Here is a 20,755-nt window from a genome sequence, read left to right as displayed (position 1 = left end):
TAGCTATTGGTTGGGTATCTAAAATGGGAAGTTGCAGTTTGGTAAAAAAAATTGGGTTGAAGGCATGTGGTGTGAAAGAGGGAGAAACAGAAGGCCTGGAGGCATGACTGGCTGGATGGGGAGAATGTTGTAAATTGTTGATTTGTGAAGTGGAGACATTATGAAATAGGTTGAGAACCATTGGCATAGTTCTCTTGCCTGTGCAGATCTCATCTCTTATGTGCTTATTATTTGTGTGGCAGTGCTAGATGCATGTGTTCTATTGTTTAGTAATACTTTGGCTGTATATTCAGGGTAAATATTACTGAATAATGTTTTCTCCACTTGGTACCCTTTTGTCTTCAGCATAGCAAATTGTTGAGTAGATTTTGGAATCAGATGCCACAATGCATCTATGATATCAATAGAAGGATGTCAGAACGAGGATGCAATTATATAGTTACTGGAACTGGCAGAAATACAATAAAGTGTTTGGGTATTGTAATTCAGCTTAATGTGAAGTGCTGTTAGTTTGCTTGTCACTGAATAGTCTTTTAATTAATGAAACTTGATACCAGAACATGATGCATTTGGATAAAGACCAAAGACACATGCCACCATTATTCTACACGTGATGATTAAAATAGACATTCCTCTACCTTAGTGAGAAAAGTAGCATAGCAATTTGATGGGCTAATCAAGATCTGTAATCTCCATGGTTGAAAAGTGTTGCAACTATTTCTGTCTACCCTGTCCATTCTTCAATAATGTTCCATGAGGTGAAAGTTCAGAATTTGGCTCAGTTCATTTATTTCGTCAAATGAATCATTTGATTTTAGTAAATTGCCTAAGCCAATGATTTGTACTGTATTTAGCCTATTTTGTAGTCTACAAATCTACACTGACAAACAAATTATTCTTGTACATGGGAATGAAGAACAATATAGAAAACACACAATAATTAACACCCTCTTTGATGACCAACTTATGAATATGCCTTCTATCTACCTTAAGTCCCCATCACTTTAGTATATGAGAGCCTTACAAACGTTAATTAATTTATCGTCACAACACCCAAGTGAGATGGGATGAGTTATCCCCATTTTTCAAATTCGGCAACTGAGGTACAGCGAGAACAAGTGGCTTTCCTAAGGCCATGCAGGAAGTCTGTGGCACATTCTGAATGGGGCTGATTGGGCACATTCTGGGTGAAATTTTATGGCCTGTGTTATGTAGGATGTCAAATTAAATGATCATGGTGGTCCTTTCCAGTCTTAAATTCGATGACTCTCCTGAGTTGCCCAGTGCCAACTTTGCCAAAGACTTCCTGTAAGTGGTGCAGAACTGAATATTGCCTAACCTAGGACTCACACCTTGTAATGTTGAGGGAACTCCACTTCACTGACTGCATCCAACTCTTTTTGAATTCTTCTGTCAAAGGGGAAGATGATAATGCCTTCCCTTCTTTGTGAAGGCTATCTCCTCTTCTGCCAGCAATGAGCATTGCTGACGAATCTGAGCTTCTCTCTTCACTCCTAATGTTGTGACTCTTTTTTGGCATATCACAAAGTCCATTGACAAACTCACACACATGATACCTCCTTAGTCATCTCCTGATAGACGGCTTTCCTGCCATGAGCCATGGGCAGGAGTGAACTGTGCCTTTTAATTTATCTGCTCCAGTTCCCTCCTGTAGTTTAAAAAAAAGTGACTAATAGATACCATGGGAAGAATACTTGTACAGAAGATTATATAAAAAGGTACTCAATGATCTACCATTTTTTATTGACTATACTACTCTGTAGAGAGCATCAACCACTAAATGATTTACAGAATAAAATAAAATCAATGTTTACATTCAAGTCCAATCCAGACATAAGCAAAACACTCACTTATTTCAGGATTAGATCCTACTTTTTTAAAGTGTTTATTGAAAATCAAAAATCAAATTTGTTTTATTTTAGTGACACTGTGACAGTGTTGACTAAAGCCAAGCATGATATAATTTCCTCACCAGGTTCTGGCAGTGCTAGTGATGGGAAACCAGCCCATGGTTTGACTGCTCCTCCAAAGCTTATCTGATCCTTTTCAATCTAGAAATCTGGCACATACTTCATGAGAACAGAGTTTCTCTTAAGAGTGCTTTCTGGTAATTCCCAGTTCTGATTACATCAGAAATAAGACTTTTTCAGGTATTTCTATACCTACACATTAAGTCCTCACTAAAACCACAAAGTACAGAGGCACAGAAAAGTGAAAAAATAAGTTATCTGAATCTTTTCAGTTCTCAGAAAAGATTCAGCTCAGTTTTGAATTGAGCTTTAAGTGAAGGTTCAGCTCATTTCTTAAGTTAAAAACAAGGGGAAAGATACACAAACCCAAATAGAGAAAGAATACATTAAAGAACATTTAGGTATGTTAGATGAATTTCATCAGGCCCCACTGACTTGAATACATCAAGGGTACTTAAGGATCTAGCTGAAGCAATCTTGGTATCGTTAGCAATTATCTTTGACAGCTCCTGGAGGTGGGTGAGATCCCAGAGGACTAGAGAAGGGCAAACATAGTACCTATCTTTAAAAAGAGGAACAAAGAGGACCTGGGAAAATATAGATCAGTCAGTCTAACTTTGATATCTGGGAAGACACTGGAACAAATTATTAATCAATTTGTAAACACATCCTAGAAGACAATAGGATCATACGGAATAGCCAGCATATATTTGTCAAAAACAAATTATGTCAAACCAATCTAATTTCCTTCTTTGACAGGGTTACTGGCCTCGTGGATACGGAGAAAGCCGTAGCTGTGGTGTATCTTGTTTTTAGTAAGACTTTTGACACAATGCCACATGACATTCTTATAAGCAAACTAGGGAAATGTGGTCTCGATTAAATTACTGTAAAATGGGTGCACAACTGGTTGAAAGATCTTCCTCAAAGAGTAATCAATGGTTCGTAGTCAAACTGGGATAATATATCTACTGGGGTCCCACAAGGGTCAGTTCTGGAACCAATACTATTCATTATTTTCATTAGTGACTTGGATAATGACATGAAGAGTGTGCTTATAAAATTTGTGGATGACACCAAACTGGAAGGGGTTGTAAGCACTCAGGATTAGAATTCAAAACAGTTTGACAAGATAGAGAAGTAGTCTGAAATGAACAAGATGAAACTCAATAAAGAAATGCAAACTACTATATTTGGGAGGGGAAAATCAAATGCATGACCACAAAATGGGAAATAACTGGTGAGGTGGTAGTACTTCTGAAAAGGATCTGGGGGTTATAGTGGATAAAAAATTGATTGAGTCAACAATGTGATGCAGTTGTGAAAAAGGCTAACATTCAAGGATATAATAACAGGAATGTCGTATGTAAGACATTGGAGGTAATTGTTCCATTCTACTCAACACTGGTGAGGCCTCATCTGAATATTTAGTCCAATTTGGGTGTCATATTTTAGGAAAGATCTGGACACATTAGAGAGAATCCAGGGGAAAGCAACACAAAATATAAAAAGTTTAGAAAACCTAATCTCTCAGGAAAGGTTAAAAAAAAAACCCCAAAAAACAGACATGTTCAGTCTTGAGATAAGAAGACTGAAAGGGCACCTGATATGTTAAGGGCTGTTATAAAGAGGATAGTGATCAATTGTTCTGTGTCCACTGAAGGTAGGACAAGGAGGGTTTAATCTGCAGCAAGGGAAATTTAGGTTAGACATTAGGAAAAGCTTTTTAACTATAAGGGTAGTTAAGCTCTGAAATAGGCTTACAAGAGAGGTTGTGGAATCCCATATGTGCTCCACCGAGACGGAAGGTTCGTAATTTGAGATCTCTGTAGCAAGAGAAGAGCAGCTGGACAAGGAAGTGCCCACACAAGCAGTTTATTTAAGCAGCACTTTAAACTGTTGCAAGCTGTTTACATTTAGGAATCAGGCGCTTTCCAGCATGAGGGTGAGGAGGCCCATATCTTCACCCTATGAAGCGAGTTGCAACCAGGGAACCAACCCACTGGGGGCATCCACTAGCACCTCGACAGATCCACGGAGAGCCTTGGTAGGGCAGCTCCTGGGGGTCCCTCATATACCCCTCTTCTCCCTACTGCTAGTAATAAGTTTGCTGGTTACTAATCACATATATCTCAATCCACTCAGGGATTGGGCCTTAACACTTGGTTTTTGTTATTCTATTGGCAGTTAGCTAGGGGCCAATCCGCAATAAGCTGACGTTAGTTGTTGATTGCTAAAACTGACCTTTAGTGCTGGTCTTGTGGTCAGCCTACTTCTATTTTCATCCCAAGGGTATTTCCAGGCCCAGGGGGTAGTTTCTCTTATCCTCTGGGGACTTTCCAGGCCTACCATTGCTCATAAAGCCTGCAGCTGATTTTAGGACCTAGTCTTGCCATACTAAGGAGTCCTCACGTTACAATAATCTTGCGCGCCCTACACTATAAGTGGAAGTTTTTAAGAACAGGATGGACAAGCACCTCTCAGGATGGACTAGGTTTACTTGGTCCTACTTCAGCACAGGGGTCTGGACTTGAGGACATTTTGAAATCACTTCCAACCCTACAGTTCTGTGATTCTATGACTACCTGAACTAGTTTGACTATCACTGTTCAGTCAGTTTCAATCTTGATAATATTATTCGAGACACAGGTTGTGAAGAATTCCTCCAAACTCTGTGAGACAAATATTCTCTACATTTTGACCATCAAACTCATTTTCATTTGTGGATTTGAACTCAGTCAGGATTCATCAATGAGATATTTTTGATGTTTCAATTTTTTTAACAGTTTTCACATGCCTGTTCATTAAAATTCTAAAGAAGATCGATAACGGACAGTTATAGTAAGGACTATTAAATAAATTATTTAGGAAGAGAAAAGAAGGACTTCATAAATATTGAATAGTACTATTGTTTACATTTATAATGGCTTTCCTTAAATTAAGAAAATATTAAATGAGGAATAATTCTATCGGTGTGTGGATTTTAAAGGATAGAAATACCAGTGATTCATTGAAAATTTCAAAAGTGCTTTAACTCTGTCAGTTAGCCCTTATGATCAATTCACCTCTGTCTCTCTAGAGGTAAAATTCAAACACCTTCCACCCATGCATTAAAAATAAATTATTTTTAAGTGATCAGCTTTTTATATGATCAGAAAATGTAAACAGATGTGCAGTATTTCAGTCCTGTAGAGCTCCTGATATTCCTATGTCTCCACATGCCAATGAAGACCATAGAATCCCACATTTACCTTTTATACCACTGAGATGTAAACTCTGTGGGGCAAGGACCATTTCTTTATCTGTTTGTTTAGTGCCTACTACAATGACAGGGGCCCTTAGATGCTACCATAACACACATAATTAATTATAATGTACCTATACAAGGAGGGCCAGTTGAATATCTCTATTTAATTTCCAGTTGTATAGAGAAAAATGAATGAAACATACTACACTATGAAACCTAAGTTATGCAGATAACTCACCAAAAATAGCACCAAGGCCATCCAGCAGTTGTACATTCCTAAACAACTTACATTTATTCCAGAAATAGATTCTGACTTTTCTCAGTTTGTGAAGTTTACAGTGTTGTCCTTTTGGCCCAAGTGGTCAGCCAGTATTTGGGGACTTGTAGGGTTGTTTCCAGTAACAGACGAAATGGATAATGTGATATCTCAAGATCATAATCACAACTGCTTCTCCAGGTTTTCAGCTGACTTTCTCCTCTAACACAAACAGGCTGCAAAATCAATATCCTAGCCCCTGCATTTCCCAGAAGGGAAACACCTTAGCCCACATGTCATAGCTCTGACCTGCCATGTGCTTCCCTCCATTGTGTGTAGCTGTCTCTATGATATAAAAGGGCTTCGTTGTTTCTTCGATTTAGTCTGAAAAGGTATTTGGCACACCTATGGATTGTGATCCAAACATAAGCACAGAAGTATTTAAAGATTCACCTCTTGGAAGCCTTTTCAACATAATTCTAGTATAAGCTCCTATTTATAACATCACTTCCTGCTAATCATATAATAAAGACCTTTCTATTGGCTAAGAATTATTTTTGGGCACATGCAATGGTAAGATTCATCTCTGAGATTGATCTCTGCAAAATTTGTGTTTTAGGATAGTCCGAGAACATAAGCATCAGTGCTTTGCATATCCTTTAGAGGTAGCTATCTGCACCTTAGAGAGAGACTACAATACATATTTTGAAATAAATCCTCTTTCGGTTCATTTAGAGCTTGATCCTGAGCCCACTACATTCAGTTGAATTGCTGCTGTTGATTTCTATGGGCTCTGAATCATGCCCCCAATGATGCTAGCTGGATTGGTCGTAGTGAGCTGGTCTGTATCGCTGGATGTTAGTATTGGTCTCACACATGTACAATTTTCCTCTTTGGGTTCTGTTTCTTTCAGTTTGAGGGGAAACAGCATAAATCTAAACATAGGTTATATGAGCAGTATTAACAAATGGGAATTTACGTAACATGCCAAGGGTAATTAAAAATGGAGTCCCTCTCCAGATTGAACCGTTATTCAAGTTGAACTTCCATTGACATCCAGAATAGTTGTGCCTGAGAAAGCATGGAGTAAAAACTGAGCAAGGATTTCAGGATTAGGTGATATAAGTTTATGCATTTAAAATTTTAGCTAGTTTTTCATTTTAATATTTTATAGAAAAAGTTAATAGACTATTACTATATTAGTAAAATCTGCAATTTATGGAATGTTTAGTCTGATTACTATTATTAGAGGAGGAACACAGTAAGTAAATGATGTGGAAGTGTATCTATTGTTGGATGGGGATTTACATGTATCACTATCACTACTGCAAATGGGAATTACTCCCAAAGTCCTTTCATGCATTAATAGGAGAATAAAACCTATGCTCTGTTTTTCAGGCAAAAGTGTTTTTAAAAGCGAAGTATATTGCCAGTATTTAACATTCAGAGATACATGACTTTGTAAATAAAAGAGTTTTTAAAAGAATGCATGAATCTTGTGATGGGAAAAAAATGAAAAAGGAACACACACACAAAAGGAGGAATCTGACAGATGAACTGAGTCAACGGCATAGATTAGATAGGAAGAGGAAATTAAAACTAGCACAAAGTGCTGTCTAAAATGCTAACAAGCCGAGAACAAATAAAATAATGGATAACAGGAAGGGAACTGAACCAATATAAACAGTTGCAAAGGGTATTGTGGCAGGATTTCAAACTCAGAGTTTGAGGAGGACAGAAACATTTAATTGTTGAGTAATAGTTTTAAAATGTTTAACCTCAAGAAAATGATATTCATGAAGTATTCAAAAATCATGAGCCCTTTAAAATCACGAACCTGCAGAAGTAAAGAAGGCAGTTTCTAGGAATTCTCCCCCTATTGTTCCAACAGGGAAAGGTCCTCAAGGACTAGACCATAGGTCGCAACCCAAACCTATTGGATCTCCAGGGATCCATGGCAGGTTTTGTGCCCCTCCATCAGCTCAGGTTAATAGTGCTTCCACCTCCAATTCCCCACTCCAATCCACAGGCTTCCTGGTACCACACCTTCATTGGAGCCTTTTATCAACTTTTTCCCTCTGGTCATAGCTGCTCCTGGACCCTCTTAGGTAGGGGCTGAGTATCAGGCTCCATGAATAAGATAGTATAGACCTAGTCTGTATTATTATTTTTGAGGAAGTGCTAAAGAGTTGGAATGAAGATGATCTATGTCCCAACCCCTTCCTAGGCTTCCTATTACTTCCCCAGGCCTCCAAGTCTCTGCCATCTTCTCCAGTGTTGATTTATGGAGTATCATCCATGGAGTCTGGAAAAAGGGGAATGCTTCTTCAAAGGTGACTGTCACCACTACTTCCAAACAAATAAAAATATAAAATTTACTCTACTGGATCAGACCAACGGTCCATTAATCTTTCTCCAACAGTAGTCAGTACCACATTCTTCAAATGAAGGTTTGAAGACCTTCACAGAATGACATGCCATTGCCAGAAATTTCTCTATAAACCCAAGCAGGTGGTGGTGGGTTTATGCCCTGAACAATTGTGATCAATATCCCTAAAACATTTTATTTCTAGTTGAGAACCAAAGTTTTCAAAAGTGATTTTGGATGCCCAACTGGAGGTACTTCAAGTGTCATGATTTTCAGAGGGCAGGTGCTTTCTGTGCATGAGACACCTTAAGGTGTCTCAAGCTGTATCCCAATACCACTATTCACTTTTTTAAATGTAGGCCAATGTCATTATTAATATACATATCTACTCCATACATAATCTTTTGGAAGTGGGAGTGTCTTCTATTATAGCTTCTTCCTCCTAAGTCCCTCCTCTTTTAGTTGCATATAACTTCTTCAAATAAATTGAGATCAATTGGTGTTAGGCACCATGGCATGTCTGAAAATTCCATTAGGTGCCTACTTGCATCTTTAGGTACCTAAATACTTTTGAAAATCTGGCTCAGAATTCTATCCCACTGAGCTCACAATCAAAGAAAAACAACAAATGAAAGGTTGGTAAAAAAGATAAACATGCAGTTATTTTTTAAGGTTCCATTCACAAAGTTTGTACGTGTGCAATTCAAAATGTTGAAAAGCTTTTACTTAAAAATTGTCTTGTAGATTTCAAGAAATCTAAGGAACAAACCAAGTTTGAAAGAAATTGGCTTGGTAGTTCTTAAACTACAATCATGACAGATTTTTCACACATGGTGGGATTTTCTCTCAGGTGTCTTGTCTTAATGGTAAACTGGGGAATTCACTCATCTGGTTAGATCTTCTAGGAGTTACTGTAATATAAATAATAAATAATAATAATAACAGTTAATAATACCCCAAAGCTCTGAACTTTATCACATGTAGAAGAATTTACTGTTTGTTCAGCTTACAAAATATTGAGATGTTATAAAACACTTTAGCACTCACTTCAACTTCCAAGGATTATAAACACCAAAAAACCAACACATTTAGAAGTCTGAGACAGTTTAAAATGTAAAGAGGACAAGATGCCACTTCCTTAGCAATTTCATATCATAAAGGAATGAGCGCTGGACTGGTAACACATAACGGAATTCTAAACCTATTTCTAACACCAACGTGCCTTAATGATACTTTGCTCTCATCCAGCACTTTACAAACTTAGAAAAAACTACAGCATTCTAAGATTTTATTCCCTTAAATTACTTATATGAATCTCAACTTTAATTCTATTTTAACAATTTTTTTAGGATTAAGAATACTTTCCTTAGCAAGACAGAGCAGCACTATGTTGTAAGAACTACAATCTGACTACATTGCAATGCTGGTCCTTTATTTTTATGTCACTATACTGTTATGGTGATGGTCACTGAAGAATGACCTCAAGGACTGAGTATGGTAAGGAATTGTTTTCAGGGATTGCTACTCCCAGCAAGGTTATGGACCAATGTTTCTACACTGTGCACGTACCCATTGGCCACCCTCTCCTATGCTGCCCTAACTTGCCTACTATACTCCAATCATCCCTTCAGAGAAAGATGCTTCAGAATTAGACTTCAAATATTGCTTGAAGTTGTGGATTTTGCCTATAGGGCATTCCACTTTCAGGATGCCCACTGTAGAGTAAATATGACATTTGTGTTCCACTTTGGATCTTACACAGCCAAAGAGGTGACAGAGAATCTGGCGCTACCTGAAAATTTGACACTGAACATAACTATAAACTCAGCATTAAGACTGAAAAATATTCTGTGTGTTTCATGAAGGGTGGAGAGGAAGAATGATCTAATTAATAGGGCATGGGACCTGCTTCTGTTCCTGTCACAGACACAGACTTCCTGTGTGGGAAGGAGGCGAACATCCCGCAGTGCTGAAGGAACGGGTCCAAGACTATTTAGAAGGATTGGACATTCACAAGTCCATGGGGCTGGATGCAATGCACCCGAGGGTGCTGAGGGAGTTGGCTGAGGTGATTTCAGAGCCATTGGCTATTATCTTTGAAAGCTCGTGGGAACAGAGGAAGGTCCCTGAGGACTGGAAAAAAGCAAATATAGTGCCCATCTTCAAAAAAGGGAGGAAAGAGGATCCAGGGAACTACAGACCGGTCAGCCTCACCTCAATCCCTGGAAAAATCATGGAGCAGGTCCTTAAGGAATCCATTTTAAGGCACTTGGAGGAGAGGAAGCTGATCAGGAACAGTCAACACGGATTCACTAAGGGAAAGTCATGCCTGACCAACCTGATTGCTTTCTATGATGAGGTGACTGGCTCTGTGGATGTAGGGAAAGGCGGTGGATGTGATATACCTTGACTTTAGCAAAGCTTTTGATACTGTCTCACACAGTATTCTTATCAGCAAGTTAAAGAAGTATGGGTTGGATGAATGGACTATAAAATGGATAGAGAACTGTCTAGAGCATAGGGCTCAATGAGTAGTGATCAATGGCTCCATGTCTAGCTGGCAACCGGTCACAAGCGGAGTTCCCCAGGGGTCGGTCCTGGGGCTGGTTTTGTTCAACATCTTTATTAATGATCTGGAGGATGGGGTAGATTGCACCCTCAGCAAGTTTGCGGACGACACTAAGCTGGGGGGAGTGGTAGATACCCTGGAGGGTAGGGATAGGATACAGAGTGACCTAAACAAACTGGAGGATTGGGCCAAAAGAAATCTAATGAGGTTCAACAAGGACAAGTGCAGAGTCCTCCACTTAGGAAGGAAGAATCCCATGCACAGCTATAGACTGGGGACCGACGAGCTGGGCAGCAGCTCTGCAGAAAAGGACCTGGGGGTAACAGTGGATAAAAAGCTGGATATGAGTCAGCAGTGTGCCCTGGTTGTCAAGAAGGCTAATGGCATATTGGGCTGCATTAGGAGGGGCATTGCCAGAAGGTCACGGGAAGTGATTATTGCCCTCTATTCGGCATTGGTGAGGCCGCATTTAGAATATTGTGTCCAGTTTTGGGCCCCCCACTACAAAAAGGATGTGGACAAGTTAGAGAGAGTGCAGCGGAGGGCAACCAAAATGATTAGGGGGCTGGAGCACAGGACTTATGAGGAAGGCTGAGGGAACTGGGCTTGTTTAGTCTGCAAAAGAGAAGAGTGAGGGGGGATTTGATAGCGGCCTTTAACTACCTGAAAGGGGGTTCCAGGGAGGATGGGGCTAGGCTATTCTCGGTGGTGGCAGATGACAGAACAAGGAGCAACGGTCTCAAGTTGCAGGGTGGGAGGTCTAGGTTGGACATTAGGAAAAGTTTTTTACTAGGAGGGTGGTGAAGCACTGGAATGGGTTACCTAGGGAGGTGGTGGAATCTCCATCCTTAGAGGTTTTTAAGCTGAGGCTTGACAAAGCCCTGGTTGGGATGATATAGCTGAGGTTAGTCCTGCTTTGAGCAGGGGGTTGGACTAGATGACCTCCTGAGGTCCCTTCCAACTCTATGATTCTATGATCTTGTGTGTCACTCAAGCTATACAGGGAAGATAGTACTTCCCTACCTTATGGGGTATTGTGAGGATAAAAATCAATGAATGATTGTGAGGTGCTTCAGTACTATGGTGACAAGGGCCACATAAGAACCTAGATAGTGAAATAGAGTTAGAACAGTTCCAAATTTCAGCAGACCCACTGAGGGCCAGCTGGATTATTTGACATACTTGGTAATGGGATCTGGTACAAATGGAACATTTAAAAAAAAAATCCCAAATCTTTGGGAGCTCCGGGCCTTGTATTAGCCTGTAACTAACTCCAGTTACAGGAAGTGTACAGTGAAAGATCAAAGTAAGAGACACTCAGTAAGCTTGTTGAAATGAAGTGTTACTGACATATGTTCTTCATCTCACAAGATCATCGACTGCATGCTTTAACAGCTGGGATACAAGACAAATGTTTTAGGCAGATTCAGCAGAAAAGCCTGTCCTTCATTCAATCAGCACAGAGCTTACATCTTATTGAAAGAGAGTAATTATTCTGAGGATGCATTTTAGAGGGCCAGGGGGACATAAGTAGTTTATTCCTGATAACTATTTTATAGGCCATATTGTATAAATTATATTGGGTGATGGGAAGATGCACAGATCCAGAAGAAGCTCCACGAAAGATTGTGCTTCAGGAGCCCTTCCCTATTCACTAGCATGAATGGGAACTTGTATGGTGCATCCTCCTTTGGTCACAGCCAGCCTATTCTGTGAGCTAATGTAGAGAGTGTTGGGGCCATGATCCTCCATACTTCCAGCCCACTTTGAGGTGCATTGAGCCCCTAGGATATATGGAGGGAGCAGTCCCTGCACTCTTGCAGCTGCACAGACTGCACTTGTCCTTAGCCTTTATGTACAGAGCACAACCACATCAACTCCAACTCTGCACATCTGTATTATGTCTAGTGATAAGCTGGCTCTGTGTTAACATACCTGATGCATCCCAGTGAATATGATCACCAGTTCCACTAATGATTATCTGATCTGAAATAAAAACAAATTAGGCTGATCCATGCCCAAGTTTAAATTGATAGTCTCCTTAATCATGCAAGACAGCATGGTTTAGTGGATTAGGCCTGGGAGTTAGGAAATTTGGGTTCTATTTCTGATCTTGCCCTTGACTTTCTATATGACATCAAGCAAGAACTCCACCTCTGTTTTCTTGCTCACCTTGTGTTTGCCTTGTCTATTTAGAGTGTAAGTGCTTCTTTGGAAGGGACAGTCTTCCAATAGGGGCTTGTCTATCTACAGTTTTTGCACCAAAAAACCTAATTTAGTTCAATCAGCGCACCTTCCTAATCTGGCTGCAGTTGTACTGGTATCAAGGTTAATTTATATTGTTGTAGTTTGTTGCAGTAAATTTATATGGCATTTAAATATGTTTGTACAGTGCCTAGCACAATAATGCCCTAGATCAGCATGGTCCATAAGTGCTACTGTAATATAAATAATTGCTAACAGTATCTATCAATCACTAACACCCAGTGATGTCTGTGTTTGTTATAATATAAACCTTCTTTTACATTTTTATTTTTTTCTGGACTTTAAAATCCTTCTTGCCATTTAACTGTATTTCCAAGATAGTAAAGTGCAAATGCATGTATTTTGTGTGGTTAATTTCTGTACACTGTGAAATCCCCAGTTAGAATCCATGCTACTGAGTGGGGCTTTAATATAAACTTACAGGTGAATATAAAGAAGTTTAGATAAGACAGAAAATGTAGAAGCAAATACAGGCCAGGTATTTAGAAGATCAGAGAGTAGCTCATGCTGTGTTGTAATATCTTTCTGACTTTTTTGCGGATCCTCCAGACTACTATGTGACAGCTTAGCTTCTCACCAAGTAATATTAATCACTTCTTAATCAAGGTACATTGGTTTTCAGCTTATGACTAAAGAGAACTGTTTAACAATGTAGCGTTTTCAGAAATGGTTGAAAAATTCTTTGGTGGAGGCGGTAGGGGTGAATCTTTATTTATCTAACGAATTAGAATGTTTTCTGCAAGCAAGGAACGTTTCCTATTCCCAAATTCCAACCCTTTCAAGCCTGCCTGAAATTCAAGTCTAATCACTGAGATTCAGCACACTAAGTACTTTCATTTCAGGATGAATGCATTGTAACATGTAAATTTGAGGAGAGTTTTATTTAAATGAAGTCTAAATCCTAGTTTAAAAACAATTCTGTTACCATAGCTAATTGCTTCATGAGACTAGCGCTGTTAGTTTGTTCTTTATATCTTTCGGTTCAGCCTCTGACTGTACAGAATGTGATTTGGCAGTACTGTACCTATAGTATTGCCAAGAAATCAGCACCATTTACGTCTTGATTTCTGAAGTAAATCTGTATTTAGTGAGTTCTAATAATTTTCCTGTGCCTGAAAGCTACATTGGCATTAGTGGTTGTACGAAAACCTTTTGTACCTCCAAAACTAGGTAACTTTATAACTAGCAAATAGCAGAAACAGCAAATAGCAGAAATGCTAATGTCTGTTTTCTACATTTACATATTTTCAGAGTGTATGGTTATAAAGCAGGATTGATATCAGATTTTTGCTCACTGACATTTTAGCTCCTAACACACAGTTTATTGTATCCTTCCTCTTCAGATATTGTAACTAATACACATTATCTTTTCTCACTTCTTCAAGTGTTGTTTGTACATGGTTGTTATAATTGATGGATGGTGCAGAATATGTTTTGATGCTAAAGCTCTTCCTTTCCTCATGTTTTGTGTATATATTATATATCTCATGTCAGTGCAGCTATGCTCATTTACACCAGTTGAGAATCTGGCCCAAACATACATACATACAGACACACACAGATATTGTATAAGCTTCTCAATACACACCCACACCAGTATTAAATCTTTGATAGGTAGCTATTCTCTTTAAAATTAATGGTACTCAACACTCCTAACTTATTTCTGAAGGTGTGTTATGCAGAGGCTGATAATTCATCACAGTTTGGCAAAAATTACTTACTAGTGATTTCCTGTTTCTTTTACTTTTATGAAAAATACAGAATAAGTTTAATATTGTGTGATATGAACATCCTATTTTTCACAGCTCATTTTTTAACCAATCCAAACTAAAATAATACTTGTTCTTTAAATACGTAAAATGTTATTTGACTCTATTTAATTATAAATACTGTCTATACCTTATCATTTTTCATTATGGTGAAAAGCACAAAGTGACTTCTAAAACATTAAAGTGACTAATGAATGCAGTTTTATAGCAATTACACTTGTTGATTTTCATCTCAATATCTATGTTAATCTATACAACTTTTTGAAAAGTGGTTTCCACCTCCCATTAAATACAGGGTATATTTCAAACCACCTATGTCCTAAAACAATGTTTATAGGTGTAGACAACACACCGTTAATTTAATATCTGTTTACAAACTGCTAGATGAAAGGGCTGAGTGTGTTTATTCTGTTTTCTGTCTCATGACAAGTTGATACTAGCTCTTCTTGATAATGGCTTCTATCAGTGCGGGAGAAAATAATCTGAAAAGCTTTTGACAAAGTAGAACAAAGTACTTCAGACAAACCCTAGATACTGTTTGGCCAAACCTGTAAAAAAATAAAGCTTGTCCACAAAGTTCTCCAACCAACCAAGAAAGATAAACGATCCTTGTTGGGATTTAGTAATCAGAAAAATCAAAAGAACATTCTTCAAGGGACAACAGGATGGGGTGCTACCTTCTTGGAGCCAAGACACAAGACATCACTCTAAGATTGCATAGGCTTCTGAAGTTGATGGGCAAGAATCCACTAATGATGTTTAGTAAAAAGTCACTGTGTCACAGGATATGTCGCAGATAAGAGAGGACTTCGAGGAAACTTGAAAGTGCGCTTAAGAAAAGAACATCCAAGTGATTTTCTCAGAGATCCTTGCTGTCCGTGAGTGAAAGATGGCAGAAGATTCTGGAAGTGAACCACTGGCTAGGTAAATGATGTATGATGGACGGTTTTCATTTTGTAGAATATTGGTCCTCCTTCTATAGGGAGAGGGGTCTGTATAGTTTGGATGGCTTCCATCTCAGTAAAGGGGAACCAATCTCCTCAGGGACAGGCTGGCTAAAGTAGTCAGAAAGGTGCTAAACTAATAACAAAAAGGAGAAGATGAAGAGAGGGACAATATGAGCACTTTTTTAGAACAAAATTGAGATAGTGAGAACACAATTAATTCAGGAACCAAAGGACATGAAGTAAAAAAATTCTTTGTCAATGCTAGAAGCCTGGGTAACAAGAGGAATTGGAACTGCTCATTTTGTACCACACATTCGATCCAGTTATTACTGAAAGCTGGTGGGATGATCTGCATGACTGGAATATTAAAATCATAGGTTTTAGAAAGGATTAAGTCAGCAACAGGGCAGGGGGAGTGGCACTGTGTGTCAAAAATGGCATTACCTGTTTCCAAGTTACTGATAACTCAGAAGAAAGTGATCTTTAATGCTTATGGATCAATGTCCTAATAGATAAAGCACAAGATGGGGTATTAGTTGATATCTGCTGCATATCATTTAATCACACTAGGGAACAGGATGACCAACTCCTTATGCACCTACACTTTAATGTGTAGGAATAAAGCTCTGTGAACATGGGGGTTTCAATTTGAGTGACATACCCTGGTGGTCTCATGCTTCCAGCACTAAAACCTTCTAAGAATTTCTAAATCTTAGATGACAGTTTCCTAACACAAAAAATTTTGCTTTCAATTTGGGGAATTTTATATTAGACCTCATCTTGACAGATAAAAAGGAACTGATCAGAGGCCTTATATTAATGGTAGTTTAGGTACAAGTGATCATGACTTGATCACATTTATAATGTACAAACAGAATAAAGTCCAGACCAGTAATATATATACTTGGTGCTTCAAAAGGGCCACTTGCACAAAGCAGAAAGCAATTATGATACAAATCAGCTGGGAGGTAGAATTAATCAGAAAATTGGGAATGATAATTGGGATTTATTTAAGAACACTATACTAGATGCCCCAAAAGCCACAATCAAGGAAGAGGGCCCTATTGGTTTAAAAGCTGGCCTGATTTAGAGAGGAAGTGAAAACAGCTATACAAAACCAATATAATAAATGGAAGAAAGGGGATGTTGATGGTAATGAATATAAATCAGAGGCAAGAAAATATAGAAATTTGATGAGAGGAAAGGGGACACAAGAAGAAAACTGTGGCCAGCAGAGTTAAGGATAATAAGAAGGGTTTTTAAAAATATTTTAAAATATATTAGGAACAAAAAGAATCCTAACAATGGTATTGGCCCATTACAAGATGGAAATGGTAGAATTATCAATAATAATGCAGAAAAGGCAGTGTTCAATAAATATTTCTGCTCTATATTTGGGAAATAACAGTAACGATGTAGTCATATAATAATAACACACTTTCCACTCCATTAGTATCTCAGAAGAATGTTAAACAGCAGTTATTAAAAATAGATATTTTTAAATCAGCTGGTCCAGACAACTTGCATCCAAGGATTTTTAAAGAGCTGGCTGGACTATTAATGTTGATTTTCAATAAGTCTTGGGACACTGGGAAGTTCTGGAAGACTTGAAGAAAGCTAATGTTGTGCCAATATTTAAAAAGGGTAAATTGGGTGACCCAGCAATTTATAGGACGGTCAATCTGACATGAATCCCTGGCAAGATAATGGAGTAGCTGATACAGTACTCAAATAATAAAGAATTAAAGGAGGGTAACATAATTAGTGTCAATCAACATGGATTTATGGAAACTAGATCCTGTCAAACTAGCTTGATATCTTTTTTTATGAGATTACATTGGCTGATAAAAGTAAGTGTGGATGTAATATACTTAGACTTCTAGTAAGGTGTCTGGTAAGGTGTACCACATGACATTTTGATTAAAAAATTAGAATGATATAAAATTAACGTGGCACACATTAAATGGATTAAAATCTGGTTAATGGATAGGTCCCAAAATATAATTGTGAACTGGGAATCATCATTGATTGGGTATTTTTCCTATGGGGTCCTGATGGGAGTGGCTCTTGGCAGTGTGCTATTTAATATTTTTATTAATGACCTGGAAGAAAACAAATTCATTACTGATACATTTTGCAGCGGACCCAAAAAGTGGGATAGTGGCAAATACTGAAGAGAAGAGGTCACTGATACAGAGTGGATCACTTGGTAAACTGTTTTAATATGATTAATGTAAATGTATATATCTAGAAACAAAAAAATAGGCCATACTTAAGGGATGGGGACTCTATCCTGGAAAACAATGACTCTGAAGGAGATTTGGGAGTTCATGGTGGATAATAACATGAGCTCCTAATATGAAACTGTGAATACTGTGTCCAGTTCTGGTATCCACAATTTAAGAATGCTGTTGATAATTTGGGGAGGGTTCAGAGAAGAGCCTTGAGAATGATGAAAGGATTAGACAACATGCTTTATAGATAGTGATAGACCCAAGGAGCTCAGTCTAACAAAGAGAAGGCTAATGGGTGACTTGATTAAAATCTATAAGAACCTACACAGGGAACAAGGATTTGATAATGGGCTCTTAATCTGAGAAAGATGACATGATCCGATGGCTGGAATTTGATGTTAGACAAAAATCAGACTGGAAATAAAGTGTGAGTTTTTAACATTGAGGGTAACTGACCAATGGAACAGTTTATCCAGGCTCATTGTTGATTCTCCATCACTAGCAATTATTAAATCAAGATTAGATGTTTTTCTAAAAGATCGGCTTTAGGAACTATTTTGGGAAGTTCTACGGCCTGTGTTATACAGGAGGCAAGACTAAATTATCATAATGGTCTCTTCTGGCTTCCAGTTTGTAAATATGTAAAAACCATGTCCTGGGAATTTATCTTCCAGTTTCCTGAGTAGGAATTTGGAACACCTGAAGAGCCTACCCCAAAAAATCCACTTTAAAGTTTCACACTGAGGCTAGGGCATGCTGGCATAGTAATTTGAGGGATTAATCGGAGCTCTACAGATATTTGTGCAGTGGAGATGTGTTCAATAAAACTCTTAGTCGTGTACCTCAGTGTCAATTCTCAGTGCTTTGATTAAAAAAGATCCCAGTAAGCCAGGACACAACATGTAACAACTTTACTCATTAATTAGTTTGGTTTCTTTGACTTTATGGGAAAGACCTATTGAGTTTTCTATTCTAAGATACTGCTTCTTGACAAAACTAATATTAAATAATCAGTAAACATCCTAAATGATAGTGGCATACATAATTGTGAAGGCAATTCACAGACAAAGTGTACTGAGATAAAGCAGCCAGTGTTCCAGAAGCAAATGCCTTTACCATCACCCTTACCAATATTGACAGTTATGTTTAGTGTAGTGTTCAGAACACTAGAAGTGTGGTGTGCCTCCTTAAATACAGTCAGGCAGCTGAACACAACACTTGGAAACTGAAATTGTGATAAAGTGACTCAGTGAGTTTTTGATACAACATTTTCAGTCGGGGGTTAGAATATTTTCAATGCACATAGGTATTTTGATTAGCTTTCAAAATGTTTCCTGAATTTCCAAATATATCAAGAATGAACAGGGTACTATTTCTCAATAAAATCATTTTGTGGCAATATTACAGCTGAAACAATACTGTTTTTAGGACTCAATGAGGCTAAATTCAGGAAATGATTAAATAGATACTTTAAGCCTAAAACAAAAATCTTGAAATTTCTAATTTCAATGTTTTTCATTAAAGAGCAAATCCTGTCCTAACCCCATGGGCACGGGAGAGCCTGCACACAGTAAAACCATGTGCAAGAAAAGGCATGACGTTTTCAACTCCTGCATGGGAAAGATGAGGGTGGGCTCCTTATTGGCATTGGTTTGGTGTGCAAGCCAGTGGAGGTGTGGAGCCAATGAGCCATGCAAATATGCCATCCATTCCCACGACTTATTTGTCACAAGTGTGTGTTCACTCTGAAGCCTAACAATGATTGTTTAAATGTCAGCACTTTAAACTGTTTCACTGCAACCTACTTACCAGAAAATTCAAATGACAGCATTTCTATATTTTTGTTGGATGAAGTAGAAGATATTGGATAGGATGACATGTGGGGAATTAGTTGCTGTCAAGGTTTGCTGCAGAGGGGAATGAGATATTCAATCGCCTTTCTCCTTCCAAATTTAAAATAATCTCTAGCCTCTATCCTAAAAGGGGAGGTGAAAAATAGATCCCTGCCCCTTTGTAACCGACTATGCGGTTGCCTCTCCCCTTCTGGGTTGGAGAGAGGGCACACTTCCTCATTGCATTATCAGAATCCCAACCTGGTCCCAGGGGAATTAGGTGACCAGGACATTCATGTCTCAACCAGTCCAATGAAGCGGAGTCCCCAAACAGTGTATCAGCTCCAGCCCTGAGGCAGGACTAGGTCCTCCAAGGGGTCTGTAGGCATCAAATGCTCTGCAGGGGCAGAGCACACCATTGTCAATGGGCTCTGGCCCCTCAGGCAGGGGCAGGGCCAGCAGACAGCATAGAGCTCCAGTGAGGAGCAGCTGCCACCCTAGAGGCACGGTGAATGCAGGCCTTCCTGACTCTACCGCACCCAGCCCAGGGCCCTAACAGTAGTAGAGCATTCCACCACTGGGTCAGGAGGTCTCCTGCCAAAACACTAACTGTGCCTCTTACAGTGCTGCAGACCAACTAGAGTCAGCTGCCCCTGGGCCACTTCCTACCCTTCCCTTTGAGGGTACCCGGCTCCATGGGGCATCCTGAATCTCCATAGCATACTTGGCTAGCAGCAGTCTCAGCAGTTCTCTGGTGGGCAGAGGCTCCTGGACAGGCAGTGGGCTTCTGAACTTAGGAGCCACTCAGAGCAAACAGGATGCATCCACCTATCTTGCTGTCTCAGCCCCAACTGAGCCAAAGACCCTGCTTCTTATACTGCCTACCCACTTCCAGTGGGAGGGGTGAAGGTGTTCTGGTTCCGCCACCCGGTCAGGGAAGGTTGCCCTTTCCCATCTAACTCAGAGGGAGGCCACACCGCCTCATACACCCTTATAGGAAAGCCTCTGCTGTTTCCTGGACATCAAAATAAATGGAGACTCAACATGCCTTCCTCGGTGAGAAAAGCATCAGCTTTCCCCTATGCAGTTGTCATAACATGAGAATATGGACACAGCATAAAATAAATTGGTTTTAATTTCAAAATAAGTAACAAGGCATACTGTACTGATTGTACTGTGCTTTCCAGGATGGAGGGGGAAAATAATAGTTGTGAATGGTGTTCCTGCTGCATAGTTTCAGTTTAACCCATTGCATTGGATATTAGACTTTGAATATA

At 39.0% G+C, this 20,755-nt stretch overlaps 1 long non-coding RNA gene across 2 annotated transcripts in view; it reads left to right on the top strand.

Moving 5' to 3' along the window:
• LOC137166806 (uncharacterized) overlaps positions 1 to 20,755 on the top strand; it is a 54,155-nt gene that overhangs the window by 32,416 nt on the left and 984 nt on the right. The window lies entirely within an intron of this gene.

The sequence above is a fragment of the Emydura macquarii genome, unplaced genomic scaffold (genome assembly GCF_026122565.2).
Source record: "Emydura macquarii macquarii isolate MOO-44397 ecotype Brisbane River unplaced genomic scaffold, CSIRO-AGI_Emac_v2 contig_2897, whole genome shotgun sequence".
Classification (NCBI taxonomy): domain Eukaryota; kingdom Metazoa; phylum Chordata; order Testudines; family Chelidae; genus Emydura; species Emydura macquarii.
Note: the sequence above shows the minus strand (reverse complement) of the source record. Positions and strands in the feature narration are given on the sequence as shown.